Here is a 17,299-nt window from a genome sequence, read left to right as displayed (position 1 = left end):
CACGGCCAAATTACCTCAGGCCATCCAGTTAGATCACGAAGCCCATTGGGAAGTGGCTTTAGTAGAAATGATTCACCCGACCCAAGTCCTCAATGTCCTTCCCAATCAAAATTTTTTTGATGTGGAAGTTCATGACGAGCAAGTGCAACAGTGCATGGATAGCAATGTCAAATATGACAAGAAAACCCGTACACAAAAGTACACCACCTATCACTTGTTCATTCCCCCAGGCTATTATTTTAGTGGTCAACATTTGGTCAGCACCACAACCTCCAGGTTTAATGTCGTGTTTCTGAAAGCTTTGGAGCATGTTAACAAAGGTGTCACCATGGAGTACCACAAAACAGCTCGTCGCTTCTTGATGAAATTTGAACGGAGTAAAATCCTGTCCATTTTATTTTGTCCTGAATTGTATGACATGTTGGGCGGAGACATGAACCTGAGAATGAGCATGATGAAGAAAAGCGAATTACCCATCGTTTACGACAACGAGTCTTTTAGCAAGTTATTTCGTGCCCCGGTAGAACTGAACCAAGGACTGAATTTGATGTTTGTATACTCCGATGTGGTGGAGTATAACGTGGTGGGACACACCTCCGTACCGTTACTGCGTGTCATTCCTTTCAAAGTGGATTCTGCCACGAACACTGACGAGGAAGGTGGAAACACTTACCACGTCCACCGCGAATTTGTACATCCTCACTATTTGCCTGTCAGTAAGTCGTATTTGGACACGGTCAACATTACTATAAAAGGAGATTTGGGACAAAATATTCCATTCACCAAAGGAAAAGTCACGGTGAAACTCCATTTTCGAAAACGGTTTTCTCACGATTCGTAAGTCATGTATCCAGTGTACCGAGGGGTTGCTCGACAGCGAGGACACGGTTTAGGAGATATGTTAAAATCGGCCTTTCGTTCAGTGGCCCCGGTGTTGAAACCGATGGTGACACGCGGATTGCACTCCTTGAAAGATGCGGCACTGACGCAAGGCAAAGAATTTCTCCAAAATGTCATCATCGACAAACAAAACCCTAAAGAAGCCTTCATGAGGGCAGGCAAAAATGTCTTGCTGCAAACGGGCAAAGACATTTTAGGCCAACGAGAAACACCTATAAATGCCCTGCACGCTACCGAGTCAGGCATTCAGCAAGGACAAGGCAGAAAGAGACGACGAAGAAAACACCCTTTCACCAGACTTCAAGCGAGAAAGGCCAAGAAAAGAAGAACCGTTCGAGACTTAGACGTTTTCGATTATTGAGAAAAGAGACAAAAAAATGATGCACCGAGAATCTTGCGCTTGTTCCAAGACGGAACTGGATCTGTTTGCCATGCCCCCCACGATGATGACGATGCAAGAATCCCAGTGGGTGGAATTTCACCCCGTCTCCTCACTGACCGATTCCGCTCCCATCAAGTTTGAAATCAAAGGACAGCCCGAAGATTACATCGATCTGAATAGCAGTTACTTGTACCTGAAAGTCAAAATTCTAGATAAGACTGGAGGTGCTATAGACGATGAAGCAGTAGCTCCCGTCAACAATTTCATGCATTCCTTGTTCAGTGGAGTGGACTTGTACTTGAATAACAAACTGGTCAGTAGCAGCATGGGTACTTACCCTTATCGTGCCTACCTGGAAAATCTCTTGACGTACGGAATAGATGCCAAGAACACTCATCTCAATGCCTGTGTGGTATGGGAAGCTGACGAACCTACCAAGTTTGAAATATTGGAAACTGATGAAAAGAAAGATAACAATGATGGATTTCTAGAACGAAGAAAGAGAATCACGGGAGCCGACACAAGTTTAGAACTGATGGATCGTTTGCATTTGGACATGTAGTTGCAAGAAAAGTATTTGCTGAACGGGGTGGATGTCCGCCTGAGACTGAATCGTAGCAGTGCCGCTTTCCATTTGATGGCTGATAGTGACGGTTACAAAACCAAAATCCTAGAAGCCAGACTCTACGTACGCCGTGTGGAAGTGTTACCTAAAGTGGGAAACGACATCAGTCAGACGTTGAGCAGAACGACTGCCAAGTATCCCATACGACGCGTGGAAGTGAAAACCTTCACCATTCCCAAGGGACAGCGATCCATGATCGAAGATCATCTGTTCCAAGGACAGTTACCCAAACGTTTGATCGTTGGTATCGTCGAGAATACAGCCTTCAACGGAGCTGCCGAAAAAAATCCTTTCTACTTTCAACACTTTGGCGTGTCCAAAATCGAAGTCAGTCGCGATGGCAAGACCTTGTGTACCCGACCTTTCGAACCTGACTTTACCAAGAAGAATTACTTGAGATCGTACATGTCCCTGTACGAAGCCACCGGACAGTTAGGAACCAATACCAGTCACGGTATTACGTACGAGGATTATGCAGGAGGCTACGCTTTGTGGGCTTTCGATTTCACTCCAGACCAAGGCAGCGACGAGGGACATTTCCACCCTATAAAATCCGGCCAGATTCGTGTGGAAATTCAGTTTAAAGACCGAGACCCTCATGAAACGGTGAACGTCATCCTGTATGCAGAATTCGATAATACCATAGAAATCAACAGTTTGAGAGAAGTCATCCTAGATTACTAGAAACCATGGAAGACTGTTATCCCTCTTTACCTAGTGGAGAAACTTTTAGTGTTGGATTATTGTTAAAAAATGTTAGAGTTGTTGTTGTTTAGTGTTAAGTGATTTTTGAATAAAAAATGTTGTGTTTTGAAAAAATTGTTTGATGTTATATTGTTGGATTATTGTTAAAAATGTTAGAGTTGTTGTTTAGTGTTAAGTGATTTTTGAATAAAAAATGTTGTGTTTTGAAAAAAATGCCTTTGTCTTTTGTTTAGCTATAAGAATGTTGGATTGATGCTCTTTGACTTCTTACTATCCCTCTCATGACACTCACTGTACATTGCGACTCGAAAACCGTGTGAGGGATGTTTTCCTTCACGTCCGCGCTTTGACTTTAAGAACCGGTTTGTTTCCAGTCTAACCATCCATTGTCGACTCATCCTCCTAAGAAGATGTGTTCCAAACTAGCCAAGCTCAACGAAGCCTACGTGAATTTGCATAGGGTCAGACACAGTCTGATACCGAAGCCAGAAGAAACAGAGAATGTGAGAATGTTAAAAATCACTGAAGACCTGATAGAAGAGCTTTTCAGAGAAGAAATGAACAGGGAAAAAGAAGAATGGACAGAGAAGTACAGACTTCAGAGACAGCAGCAACAGCAGCAACAACAACAACAGCAGCAACAAGAACCTGAAGCTGACAGAGGCTTTGTCGATTGTCGTATCGACACCAAAGAGTTCTTCTTCTCTTTCCGAAGAAGCAGACCTATCGCCAGAAAGTCTATCCTCAGAGGACATCGCATTCTTAGAAACTAAAAGATTGCCATAGCAAACAAAAAAAAACAAAACAGCCCTTTTCAGGGCTACCCAATACTCTAGAAAAGAAATAACTATCCATTTGCCAATGTGTGTAGGTAGAGTAGTGTGAAAATAAACACTAACTCTTTTTAAAAAAATGTGAGGGTATGTGTTTGTGAGTTTGTGTGTTTGTAAGTGATAAAGTACGTTGGTGTGGATAGTAGATTAAAATGATGTCTTTTTTTGGTGTTTGAGGTGTAGATTTCGGGGTTAGATTGGATTGCTTTGAGTATGTGGATAGTCAATTGAAGTGATTTATAAAAAATTTTAAAATAGTGATGGGTAGAATAAAAAAGTGAGTGAGTGTTTCTTTTAGGTCCGCGCGTTGTTTTTTTTTTGGTCATGATCTAGGTAAGATCAATTTTATGTTTTTAGGGGGGATGTTTTCCTTCACGTACGCGCTTTCACTATAAATTGAAACTCGTTCGTCAGTCTAGCTACCCTTGTTGATTGATCAACACAAGAATGAATAGTAGCAGAATAAGCAAACTTCTTGAACTCCAGATACATCTGGAATATGTCAGGCGTCTGGTAAATGAACTGGCTGCGGAGGCTATAATAGAAGAAGAAAGAATAAAGAAGGAAGAGGAGGAGAGAAGACAGAGGGAAGAGGAGGAAAAGAAAAGAGAAGAGAGGATGTCGTTCAATATTCCCGAGACAGAGGATTGGGGTGCTGAAGCGAATCATCCTCCCTCTGCGCTCCCCAGAAGAAAGGTGAAAGGAGACTGGGGAAGAAGATGCGTGTGTGGCGCCAGGCCAGGAAGGTGCAATCATTAGATAGTTGCATCTGGAGTTCAAAAAAAAAAACAGCCCTTTTTCAGGGCTACCCAATACTCTAGAAAAGAAATAACTATCGATTTGCCAATGTGTGTGTGTGTGTGTGTGTGTGTGTTTGTGTGTGTAGGTAGAGTTGTGTGATTATAAACACTAACTCTTTTTTCATAGTGCGAGGGTATGTGTTTGTGTGTTTGTGTTTGTAACTGCTCACGTAAGTTTGTGTGAATGGTAGATTATGGGTTTCTTTATTGTTTCTTAGCGTATGTGAAGAGTATAGTTTGGGTTTTGTAAGCGCTCACGTACGATTGTGTGGATAGTAGATTATGGATTTTGTTTATTGTTTCTTAGCGTATGTGGAGAGTATAGTTTGGGTTTTGTAAGCGCTCACGTACGATTGTGTGGATAGTAGATTATGGATTTTGTTTATTGTTTCTTAGCGTATGTGAAGAGTATAGTTTGGGTTTTGTAAGCGCTCACGTACGATTGTGTGGATAGTAGATTATGGATTTTGTTTTAATGATTTGCGTGTGTAAATAGTAGATTTGGGGTTTGTTTATTGTTGCTTCACTTATGTGGATAGTATATTATATGAAATGAGAAAAGTAGAGATGTTTTCTTTCACGTCTGCACGATGTTAGGTCATGATCTAGGTAATATTAATTTTATGTTTTAGGGGGATGTTTTCCTTCACGTCCACGCTTTTCGTATAAGAACCCACAGTATTCGTCGTTCAAACCATTCTACAGAGAAGATGGCTTCGAACCACCTCGATAAATTTCAAACATTGCAAGACGTCCTTGACAATTTGGGCATGATAGAACAAATGCTAGTACGACTCAATGAAGACCACTATTCTTATAGTCCGCATAGAGTAAAAATGGAGATTAACAACTTAAGAAAAGCAAAGGACATGATAAGTGGTGTGATGAAGGAAATAAAGGAGGAGAAGGAGGATGAAGAGGAAAGGATAAGAATAAGAAAATGGAATGAAAAAATTGAAAAAGAAGAAGAAAATGAGAAGAGGAAGAAAGAAGAGGAGGAGGAAGAGAAGAAAGAAGAGGAGGAGAAAAAAAGAAGAAAAAAGAGTGTAGGTGAGAAAATAAGAAGTTGGTGGAGAAAAAGAAGAAATTAGAAGCAGAAGAAGAAGAAAAACCAAAGGCCCTTTTCAGGGCCAGCCATATTTCTCGAAAAGAGAATGACTTTATTCAATTGCCTACCCCTTTTTTAAATTTAAATTTAAATTTAAATTTAAAAAACTTTTTTTTAAAAAAAAAATCCCATATTCAATTCCCCTTGTCCCTAGACAAACCCAAACTCTATTCCCATGTTAATTTCCCTTGTCCCTAGACAGACCCAAACTCTATGTTAAATTCCCATTGTCCCTAAAGTGACCCACGATTTCTCTCCATGTTAAATTTCCATTGTCCCTAAAGTGACCCAGGGGTCTTTTTAATGCTAGGTCCCATTGTCCCTAATGTGACCCCATTTACTACTATCAGTACTTACCAAAATCAAGGATGTCAAGAGGGCTGGAAATTCATTATAACCAGTTGGAACCGATCTACTCTGAACATGTGCCTAACTGGGTGCAAAGAGTCCGGACTCGTACCAAAGGAGCACAGAGTCAACAAATGCCTCCTGCAGCAGAGGTCAATGATGTTCCTGCTAGTCAGCAAATGGACAAGGTGAGTTTGACAGTAACTCAGCTAAACGAAGACCATTATAACGTCAAACGACCATTTCAGGAAGATATCCATTGTGGGACCATATGTAAGCATCTTGATGCATTGGAGCTATCCCTTGATGGAAATTCTCAGTGAACGTTATCAATAAGTACTTTAGAGGACAAGGCCCGGCATGGTCAGAGTATAAAACTTCCTCAAGGATCGACCTCTAATTCCGCAGAGACTAAAATATTACATTTGTTATTTTAGTGCTTGAATATTTAGTGTCATGATAAGTGTTTTAGTTCATTTTTGTAACCTGTATTGTCAATCAACTCTTTCAGAAGTGAGATATGGTTTTATGGGGTTGTGTTTTAGTAAAGACCATCCTGTGCGACGGAGCTCTTTCGTGCGGGAAAACAATCTTAAGAAGTGTGTTCTTTTGTGTGTAAAAACAAAGAGTATCTAAGATTAAGATATTTTTCTTTTTTTCTGATCAGTTAGTTTGCATTGTACGCTTCGAGGAAAGCCAGGCCAAGGCTCGCAAACAGAAATTATTCGACCCGTTTGATACATTATGGTTGAAATGTGGACTCGCGTAATATCCTCTAACATCATGATATACGGTTGTGTATACGATTCATTGCACACATGTTTTTGAATTGTGGTCTAATTATAAGGAAGTGTTATATCTAACTGCATGTTTAACATTCCGATCGGTGACTTTTTTTTTCTTTTTTGTAACGTATTACATGTTTTTACATATGTTTTCTATAGGTTTTATATCTGAAATAAAATTGACATAACACAAGTTTGAATTTTGTATGAAACCATGTTTGATCTGCTTGAAATGCTCACTCAGCTTAATGCTGAAATTTAAATTTAGGACTTTATTTGATGGTAAACAAAAGTAGCACTGGAGCCGGGGAGGCGAGGTAATGTGGAGGAGGAGGAGGAAAGTGAAAAGAAGGTGACGCCTGCCCACCATAATTTGTTCCAGAACACTACATATAAAGATTGAAGGCAGCACCATATATATATATATATATATATATATATATATATATATATATATATATATATATATATATATATATATATATATATATAAGGAGTCACCCCTAATACAGTATTATGTATATTATACGAACGACGCCACTTATCCGAACTATTTGATCATATGGATCAGCGGACTGTACCACATATACACAAATCGAATGTGCATAACGACATCGGCTGCTCAGAGAATTAATTATTAGGTCAAAAATTTGCGTTTGGATGGATTTAGGTAAATGATTTTGTTTTTCTAGACAAAATCGTTCCAATGTCCCTGTGCGGAGCATGAAAATTAATTTTGATCGGAACTTGATAAAAACATAGATGACTTTATTCGATGATGTACTTTCCATTGAAATAATGTATAATAAGACAAGGTAGCAGCATTGGGTATATGTATAGAGCGTTTTCGGGGGTGTTTTGTCTTCTTCCTTCTTTATCAAGGACGATCAATTGCTTTTAAATGGGAAGTACATACATGTAAATCATTTTGTAACGTTACTTTTTACAGTGTCATCATAACTCGCTTTGATTTCCTGCTCTTTACATTTAAATTTTTTGTCTTCGCCTGTTAAAGCAATCGAATTACTGGATCGCTCTAACGGCGGCAGCAGTATTTTAGGTTAAGTTTTGTGTTAAAGTTATATGACAAATATTTTTTCAAATTATGTCATAGAGATTAAGTTCGCCGCGATGACCACATTTATCGGTAACCTTTAAAATAACATTTTCGACCAGCAATAAGAAAGCTTAAGCTCAATTCTTTCGCTCAGTATTTTTAATGATTACATTCCCATTGCTGAACCCACCATTACAAAGCAGAAATAAAAAACCGCAAATATTTTAAGGGAGGGAAACGTGCAACTTATTCAAACCTTTAAAGATTTCTAGATGATTGTGAACTGTTCCTTCTTTTTTTACTGTTCTATAGGCTATAATAACATGGTTTCATGAGAAATGTGATCAATCAGGTTTTTTGTTGTTGTTGTTTTGACTGACATTTATATACTTATAAACCAATAATGCGTAAACGTTGTGGTCAAATAAGAAATTGGATATAAGGTGAATGAATGGTAAATGTATACAGGTAACTAGTGATAGACTCGAAAGTTGCACTCGTATAAAAAATCTAGACCAACAGTAAATCCCTGCGCGTTTTTACTGCATATTCCGTACTCCTACCCCTATGACCCCATTACGCACGCCATGCCTACGGCCACAATGCAAAATCAGTCACATATATGTTGCAACTTCCTGCTATGACAGCATGTATCCAGTTTGATCATCAAACATATTTTTAAAATGATATTGGAATGTAAATTGTATACCTCTGACCTCTGACCATTCAAGGGACCTTAAGGGTGGGAGAAAGAACGACACCATACTTGCAAATGAATATTCAAATGCAACGTAGCTGTACAATTGTGTGAGTTACCATCGGCTTAGGAGATGGCGTTACGGACAGATGGACGGACGAAAGAACAGAGAGGATATTAACGTATCCGGATGCTTGCTTTAAAACCTGGAAACAACCTAATAAAGATTAACAGTCATTTAATCTTTGTTTAAGTGGTCCGCAATTTCGTGATATTAGATATGTACAAAAAAAAGATTGTATTTCTTTGCAGGTTAATTTGTTTCCAATTTATTACGTTTTTGTTATATTTTACAATATGGACATTCGTGCATCATGCATGGTATACAATACACAAATGGTTTTTAAAAAAAAATGTTCGAAAATGGAAGAATTCTGAAGCAGATAATGAATTTATTATGCTTATTGAATATTTAATGACTCTGTGAGTTTAAATGGAAAAATATGTGCCTCTTAACTTTGTCCAGAACAAAACTTCGCCGTACAAAAGACTCCCAAAAATCGTCACTGGCGGCCAGTACCAGAATCGGCTGCATGTTTCAAGTTCGGTCCACGTTGGGTTGCTTGATTCTTAATAGAAATCCTTGGAATACCATAATATATAAACTGCTGAGTTTCCAGCTTATCATCATTATTATTTGAAATGTCATCCCTCGTCGCCATCTTTATATTCGCCAATCTGCGAGTAGTTCCGGTGACCCGAATGTAATTTGCCAAAGGGGGCCTGGTCAAAGACTGTGATGGAAAATGGCTGGAATCACTATCATGAGATTTAAGCTCGTTCAAAAGCTTTTCATTGACTGCAATTCTCCACATGGTCCAAAGATGGGTATTTTTGGTCGGATCAAACGCTGTTTGGTCGAGTTTCTGACGAGGCCTTGCAGAAGAAACCTCGCTTTTCTTGTCTTTATTTTTATTCTTCCTTCGGCGCATCATGTCTGATCTGTTTTTGAAAAAGATCAAAAATTTGTGAAATGATATTCAAAAAAGTATATTCTAGCAAATCTTTAATGTGCGTTAGAAATTTTAAGAGTACGCTCTTTATTACCACTGCTTCATATTTAAAGACAAGAGAAAATAAATTACTAATTATATTTTCGTCGACTCTATTTTAATAGCATTGGTTTTGCGAAATTTTGTCTCACTAGTTCGTTTCTGGTGACTTCGTGTACGTTCGGGAAGACGTTGATTATCAACCAGAATGTGCCTTTTGCAGTGACAGCCTTCACGAAATACGATCAAGAATGCATTGATAACAGACTTTACAGCAAGTCTAGAACTCGACTCCACGACCGGTAGAGAATTGTAATAAACGAGGGTACATGCTATCGAACAATATTTGGCTTCAAAGGAACAATGACGCCAATTGGAAATGAAAAGCTCATTGGTTATCTGAAAAGTGTTATATTGGCTCTTGAAATAAAAATGTATATTGGTGTACCTGAAGTATGGATTTATGGTCTACTCATTTATAATTTTATCGTACGGCATCATTGCCAGGGAGCAGTAACCTAATGTAAAAGGATACTCATCAATGAAAGAAAAGCTTGATTTAAGCTTTTGAGACATTATATTATTCTTTGCTGCTTGTATTCCTTCATAATTTATCATCCTTTCTACCGCATATTTATTTTGTGCTGAATGCGATATTGCCTTCTCACTACGTTTTCACGTCACATTCAGTGGCGTCTTTTCGCTATGACGTAGATTACGATTGTGGAAATAAATAATGCTGAATTCGTGCATAACAGTATACAGAATCAGTTATTTTCGTATTACGCTCATTCGAATTAACAAAGGAATGGATGTGAATAAACCCCTTTTACTTGTTTGCTTAATTAGCTTTCCGATTCCAGATATTGGCTAAAGACAGGAATCAGTTCGCATTGTTGTGTTTGTACCAGCCGTTTCATGTTCCGGATATTTGACAAGATACAGTCTTATTTCTACCGATGATGTTGGCTGATTAAATTCATAAAAAACAAAATTCCTTTTTAAACCATATCACACATGTGGAAGGGGCATATTGTCTTACCCTGTATATCCGCCCCTACAATCGCAAATCCGCAGGTCAATATCTGTGAGAGGTTTGCCTTAAAGTCAGTATCTCAGACATTTTAGTTGTCTTGGTAAATACAACACAATGTTACCACCAATGTTGCATAAATTTAACTCTTTAATGACCTTGGTAAAACTATGCAGTTTGGTCAGTTTCTTTGGCATCGTTGACCACAGAGAAAATCTTGTGTGAGTGCGTCTACAACACTCACACAATGCCTTTCTACCAAGTCACTTTGATATCCAAGTACGCTGATCTGACTTCACTTATGTCTTGCAGTTTGGTTAGTTTCCATATTTGAACAGAAGGCCATACAAAAGAGGAAGTGGCGAAGGAATGAGTTTTCCATGAAAACACTTTAATTTTGTTGTCTCGTCTGCTTTAGCAAAAGTAATACGTGAGTATCGCTCATTTCTACGGCAACGGCGCTCATATAAGGTTTTCGTTGAATTTTTTATGTATATGGTGGTAAGTTCCAAAGACTGAAAGAGATAGCTTTCATACCTGGACCGTAGAAATGGTAAGTGATGCCCATTCTCTCTCTCTCTCTCTCTCTCTCTCTCTCTCTCTCTCAGAGGCAAGTTCAAGTTATTTAAAACCATGGTATGGTAACGTGTTCGTTTAAGGCTTTTCTGCATGGTAATAATCCCCATATCATGGAAGGGATATAAATAATCTGGACTATGAATTACTTTGCACATGCATCCCTATTTAAACTCTGACCTACACGCAAGATTGGGGATATTTAAAAGATTATGTTAAGTGTTTGGCTCATGTGTTGAATATCCATATGTTCAAATAAAGCTATAATACATGGACTATGAAATGAATGGGTTTACTCTAAAATGTCCATTTACATTTATCCAAGTTTACTAATATTATTTCGTTGTTATTACAGATGACGCTATGCTTAAAAAATACTTTTAAAAAATAAAATTGTTTCATCGCAAAAAAGGCTGAAAAATAAGTAATCTATAAGAAATAGACTTGATCATTCTGAGGCAAAATCGACTCCAATCTCAACTTGAAATGTGCGTATTTCATTTAATCTAAAGATTTTATATGTCTTTCCAAAGGAAAAAAAAATAGCACATTTCAAGAAAACAGGCACTTCAGTAACACTTTAGTGTGTTAGTATGTATGTGTCGGTGCGTATAAATGCATGTATGTGTGTACATGTTCGTTTTATTAAGCAAATGTATGTAACGATCAGGACACAATGCAGTTAAGTAGGCCTCCATGTACCAGATTAGGTAGTTTTCTTGGGGAATATGTAAAACCCTGGCAACTTATGTTCAATAGAAAAGGCATTAAAATTAGAAGACAAAAATTCGTGTACCCCTACCCTCCTTTTGACCATTAACCAAGGTCAGTATTACTTGGAAACGAAAACATATCTCTATCAAGCAAGAGGAAAAGAGCGAGATGTATTTCATTGGCATTTCTTGTTATATTTTTTTTTACATTTACTCTTTCTTAGGGATGAAAGAACCCTTCACACCATCCCAACTCCTGCTTGCTCTTAGATCTCCTTGCGTAACCCGTAATAATGTGTAAGTAGGAAATAACCCTTCACACCATCCCAACTCCTGCTTGCTCTTAGAGCTCCTTGCGTAACCCGTAATAATGTGTAAGTAGGAAATAACCCTTCACACCATCCCAACTCCTGCTTGCTCTTAGAGCTCCTTGCGTAACCCGTAATAATGTGTTAGTAGGAAATAACCCTTCACACCATCCCAACTCCTGCTTGCTCTTAGATCTCCTTGCGTAACCCGTAATAATGTGTAAGTAGGAAATAACCCTTCACACCATCCCAACTCCTGCTTGCTCTTAGATCTCCTTGCGTAACCCGTAATAATGTGTAAGTAGGAAATAACCCTTCACACCATCCCAACTCCTGCTTGCTCTTAGATCTCCTTGCGTAACCCGTAATAATGTGTAAGTAGGAAATAACCCTTCACACCATCCCAACTCCTGCTTGCTCTTAGATCTCATAGCGTAACCCGTAACAATGTGTAAGTAGAACTGGTAAACAACAATGCTAAATGTAAAACAAGAATTAAATAACATCGATCTTGATTTAAGTTGTGGAGGCATGTAAATGTTAACGGCAGGGATGATTAATTCTGCAGTCCGAATATGATAGTCATCGTAGGCTCTGCAACCTCGTAGGACACACACACACACACACACACACACACACACACACTTTTAACCATAACGAAACAATGTAACATTAACCTTGTCTGAGAGTCAGAGGGAGGTTAGGTGCATAAAGATTATGGGCAAAACCAACCAACTCTACAGTTCAAGTCTGACAGCTATTCCTCCAAAGGTTTTGAATCTTAAGTGCCATAGTGAAGATAAGGTTATCTGAGATTTAAAGTTTCTTGATTCTTTGGTCTCAGCATCACTTTATTTCTTCTCAGGATTTGGGACCTGATACCACCTGGAAAAAAGTTTTAAAAAATCTTCAATCGAAAAAATAACCAAACCTTTCAAATTAACTTGACCGTGCCTTAGAGTCATAGGAAGATTGTACGATTCAAGTCAACTATCTATCCATTCAAGGGTATTGGGCCTGTAACAATGCAGAGCAAAATCTTTAGCCAAGAGGTTTACTAAGACCTTAAACGACAATGACCGTCCACGAGAAAAAAGTAGGTGTGCATGGATATAAAATTGCTGTGTTGATTGATTCTACAGGCCACGTAGTATGTTTACTACTCTCCCCATTTCCCTTCCAACCAGCCCCGATGGTTTTGGAACTTAAAGCCATATCTTCAAACTTTAACGCCGAATGAACAAGATTTCAAATGACTGTGAATTTGTTTCTTTGGAAAGGTGTGGATGAGTTGGGTAGGTGGTGGTGGTGGGGTTTACCATGTTGTTAAAAGGCAGTGCTTACTGATTCTACAGTACAAGCATGTTAGGTATCCATCTCATAATTTTGATGCTTATTTCAATTAGCATCGAAATGATAATGAGGCACCACGTATATAGTAACATGGCCATAGCTCATGTTTTTTTTTAAAAAAAACAACGTCTCTGAAACTCTTGATCAAGAAGCAATAATTAATGCATCAGTTTCTAAATATAAATCACGATAAGCTTCTACACAGATGGTGACAAATTCATCACAAACCATTTTTGGGGGTAGGGTGGGCCTGAAAACATCTTAGTTATCATACAATCATCATCTTCCATATCTTTGCCTGTATTGTCAAGTCCAAACATGATAATTGCATACTGTCAATCATACCAAAGACTTGTAAAAATGGTACTAGCAGCTGCTAGTATATAAAGAAGATGTTGGATAAACTGGTCCTGACTGCAAAATCCAGATATATTTTCTTTAAATGAGCCCAACCCGTGGTTTCCCAGCAACATTAATATATTCTTCATTTGAAGAAATGAGAAAGTTGTCTGTCTAGAGGAAAGTTGAATAAACGCTTGTAATATTTTCAACCATCCAAATTATAATGCACGAAGTTCACTGAATCGGTTTAAGGTGAATCAAACCAAAGACGGCCACAATAATGACTCAAATATGGAATAGCTGGTAGGGTTACCATCTCTGCACTTTCCAAAAAGAGGACACTCCTGATAGTGGGCGTGTCTGAAACTGTATCTGTTTAGAGATTTAAAGACCGAAAAGGAAAAAAGAGGAGGCATGACAACCCTAATATCTGGAATAATGGACTTAAAGTATTTTACCTATGTATATATTTACCTGCCTGCCTACCAACGTAGGACAGTTTATTTGTTCTAATGCTTATTGTTTGTGCTTGCTTGTGATTATGTTTTGTGTGTGTGTGTGTGTGTGTGTGTGTGTGTGTTTGTGTGCGTGCGTGTGCGTGAGAAAGAGAGAGAGAGAGAGTACCTTTCACAAGAGGTCTTGGTTAGAACGAATCAAATGTCAAAACTTGGCTTATTCCTTGCAATTTATCTATATACTGGTGGAATGGTTTATTTTTCGACCATTCCTCTATCTGTATAATCGCTATAGATTAAATGACAAAGTTTTCAGCATTTGCCCTTAACAAGACACTGCGTATATTTTCCAAGCGAAACTACCAGGAAGAGAAATGTGCAAATTCTTCTTATTATGCGTTGCAACTCGACGATGAAATGTGGATTAGACTGCAATGCTTTTACCGTGAATGCGCTATGCTTTACGCATGGGTGGACAAATTAAAAAAGCGGTACTAATAACTATAGATCTTTTCTAAAGCACTAGTTACCTTTTCTTGTCTACCTATTCCTAACTTAAGAACTGCGCAAGATATCTGCTACCGGAAATTACATTGTGAGGAAACACTACTGAGGAAAATGACTGCAAAATCACAAAATAACTTTACTGAAATCGGCCATGCCTTCCTACGATAATAATAATAATAATAATAATAATAATAATAAAATACGTAAATTCAATACTGAACGAACCATATGTTTCTAACAAAATTATCACCCGCTAGATTTAATGTCGCATTCATGCACACTAATTATCATTATTTATTCTACAATATATATCGGTTATATACATACTTTAAAAACAAGGCTTCGTCTAAGCAAACCGCTCCGGTGGCCTAGTGGTTAGAGCGTCTGCCTCGGATGCGGGAGGTCGTGGGTTCGATCCCCGGCCGAGTCATACCAAAGAGTTACAAAAATGGTACTAACAGCTCCCTCGCTTGGCGCTCAGCATTAAGAGGTTAGTGTTAGGACTGGTCGGCCCGGTGTCAGGTTAATGTGACTGGGTGGGACATCATGCTACATGTCTGCGGCATGATGCCCCAGTGCTAGACATCACTATAAACTGCCACATTGCAGACATCGTAGCGATATGACTGAAAAATTGTTAAAGCTACGTTAAAAATCCAAATCACATCACATCGTCTAAGCAAGCAGTATCTATCTGCTTACATTCCGAGTGGTCGAGTGGTCTAAAGCGCTCTCCGTTACGGATCACTGCCATCTCACCTCTGTCTGCGTGGGTTCGAATCTTGGATTCGGCTAATGTGGATATGTGAGAAAGCTTGCGAGTAGCTTCTCGTGGGTCGGTGGTTCTTTCCGGGGTTTTCCCGGGTTCTTCCTCCGCCATTAATACTGGCCGCCATGTATAGCCTATCGTGTGCTGAAAAATGGCGTCAAACCCTACAACAACAACAACAACATTTGGGGCCCCGAGTGGCCGAGTGGTCTAAGCGCTCTCCGTAACGGATCACTGCCATCTCACCTCTGTCTGCGTGGGTTCGAGTCTAGGATTCGACCAATGTGGTTATGTGAGAAAGCTTGCCAGTAGCTACTCGAGGGTCGGTGGTTCTTCCAGGGGTTTTCCTGGGTTCTTCCTCCACCATTAATAGTGGCCGCCATACATAGCCTATCGTGTGCTGAAAAATGGCGTTAAACCCCACAACAAGAACAACAACAAAATTTACATCTCTCTCTCTCTCTCTCTCTCTCTCTCTCTCTCTCTCTCTATATATATATATATATATATATATATATATATATATATATATATATATATACAGTATGTGTGTGTGTGTGTGTGAAACCTCTGAGATAGTCATAGGCCCTTTCAAGGTCACCAACAGAGTATGAAAACAGTATACAAACCGAGCTAATTACATACATAAAGGCAGGGCCGACGGGGGGGGGGGCGCGTACATACATCCCCGAAGCCAACAGCACATTTTAATTTTATAAAAGAAAAGGTTTGTTTGAACAAGAACTAGGATAGGCTCAGTTGTTTCTTACCCCAGGGCCCGTGATCGCTCTCTACGGCCCTGCATAAAGGAAGACAATAACAATGTAGAGTGTAGAGATGCAAGTTTTACCCTTTTCGATGTGATTTTTTTTTTCTTCAAATATTCAGATGTCTTCTTACTCTGTTGATAAACTTCCAAACTTTTGTTGTACATACAGATGTGTTCTGTAACAGGCTTTCCAAAGTGGTACTTTGTTGGCTGATGATGATGATGATGATGATGATGCTAATAATGATGATATACTGCTAATACTGGGAATGATAAGCAGCGTTTTACTAGTTACTGGGGTCAACTTAACTTCACATACACCAGGAATGGGGTGGTGGTGGAGGTATATATAGGTAAACGCTTATAAGTAAATGAACCTACTTCTGAACAAAAGTCTGTGTTTTGTAATAATCACAACGAGATGTCCATCAGGTCTTCCACTCAAAGAGACCCACACTTAATTCTTTGATGGACCGCTCCGTCACTTTTCGATACGCGTTCCTTAGGCAATTTAACGAGAAAACTACTTTATACTAATTCTCAGTGCTACATTCTGACTTGCCTCATAACTTAGGCTGATTAATTTCGCGAGGTGAATTTCTTAAAAGCCTGAATTCCGTGTGGGAGCCCAAAAACCCATCGTTTAGCTTATCCAATCAGGATTACTTTCTATAACTGCCCAACATTGTATCACTCCTATCGAAGTCAGAATTATTCTCTCAAGACAGCCTTTATTATTAATTATCGTGGAGACTATCGTTTTATGACACATGTTTCAAATGCCCGAACATTTCCTAAAAGTTTATCTGGTTTGTCTCAATTCTCGTCATTTTCCGCTTTGACCTTACAGTAACATTGGTCTCTTCCATGTTTCTGGCTGTTATGGAGCGGACTCTAAATAAAATTCAATTCTTGCCCAAAACAGAGCAGATCTCATTCCTCACAGTCGACAATTTATTGCGAGCCCAGCCTATAAGTCAATCTTAATGTTTACATTTCACGCTGACCATGACAGAATGTACTGTGAAATTATCTCTAAAAAATGTGCACCACTGCGTACTATTTGGGATCTAATACATAATACTGTATTTTTTATTTCACTTTGTACTGTAGTGAAATAAATTATTTGTTGAATTCTACAAAATATTTTGGTTTATTCTCCTTTCTGTTACTTAGTTTAAG

At 38.7% G+C, this 17,299-nt stretch overlaps 1 long non-coding RNA gene across 1 annotated transcript; it reads right to left on the bottom strand.

The window, feature by feature from the left end:
- Window positions 1–8,536: 8,536 nt before the first annotated feature.
- LOC149807767 (uncharacterized) lies at window positions 8,537–14,499 on the bottom strand. Its single transcript, XR_016423425.1, has 2 exons — window positions 14,242–14,499; window positions 8,537–9,242 (listed from the first exon to the last, which is right to left on the bottom strand). It is a non-coding gene; the product is annotated as an uncharacterized LOC149807767 (long non-coding RNA).
- Window positions 14,500–17,299: the final 2,800 nt, after the last annotated feature.

Source organism: Sinohyriopsis cumingii, chromosome 1 (assembly GCF_028554795.1).
Source record: "Sinohyriopsis cumingii isolate HCF-2022 chromosome 1, ASM2855479v2, whole genome shotgun sequence".
Taxonomy (NCBI): Eukaryota; Metazoa; Mollusca; class Bivalvia; order Unionida; family Unionidae; genus Sinohyriopsis; species Sinohyriopsis cumingii.
The sequence above is the reverse complement of the archived record's forward strand: the minus strand, read 5'-3'. Positions and strand labels throughout refer to the sequence as shown.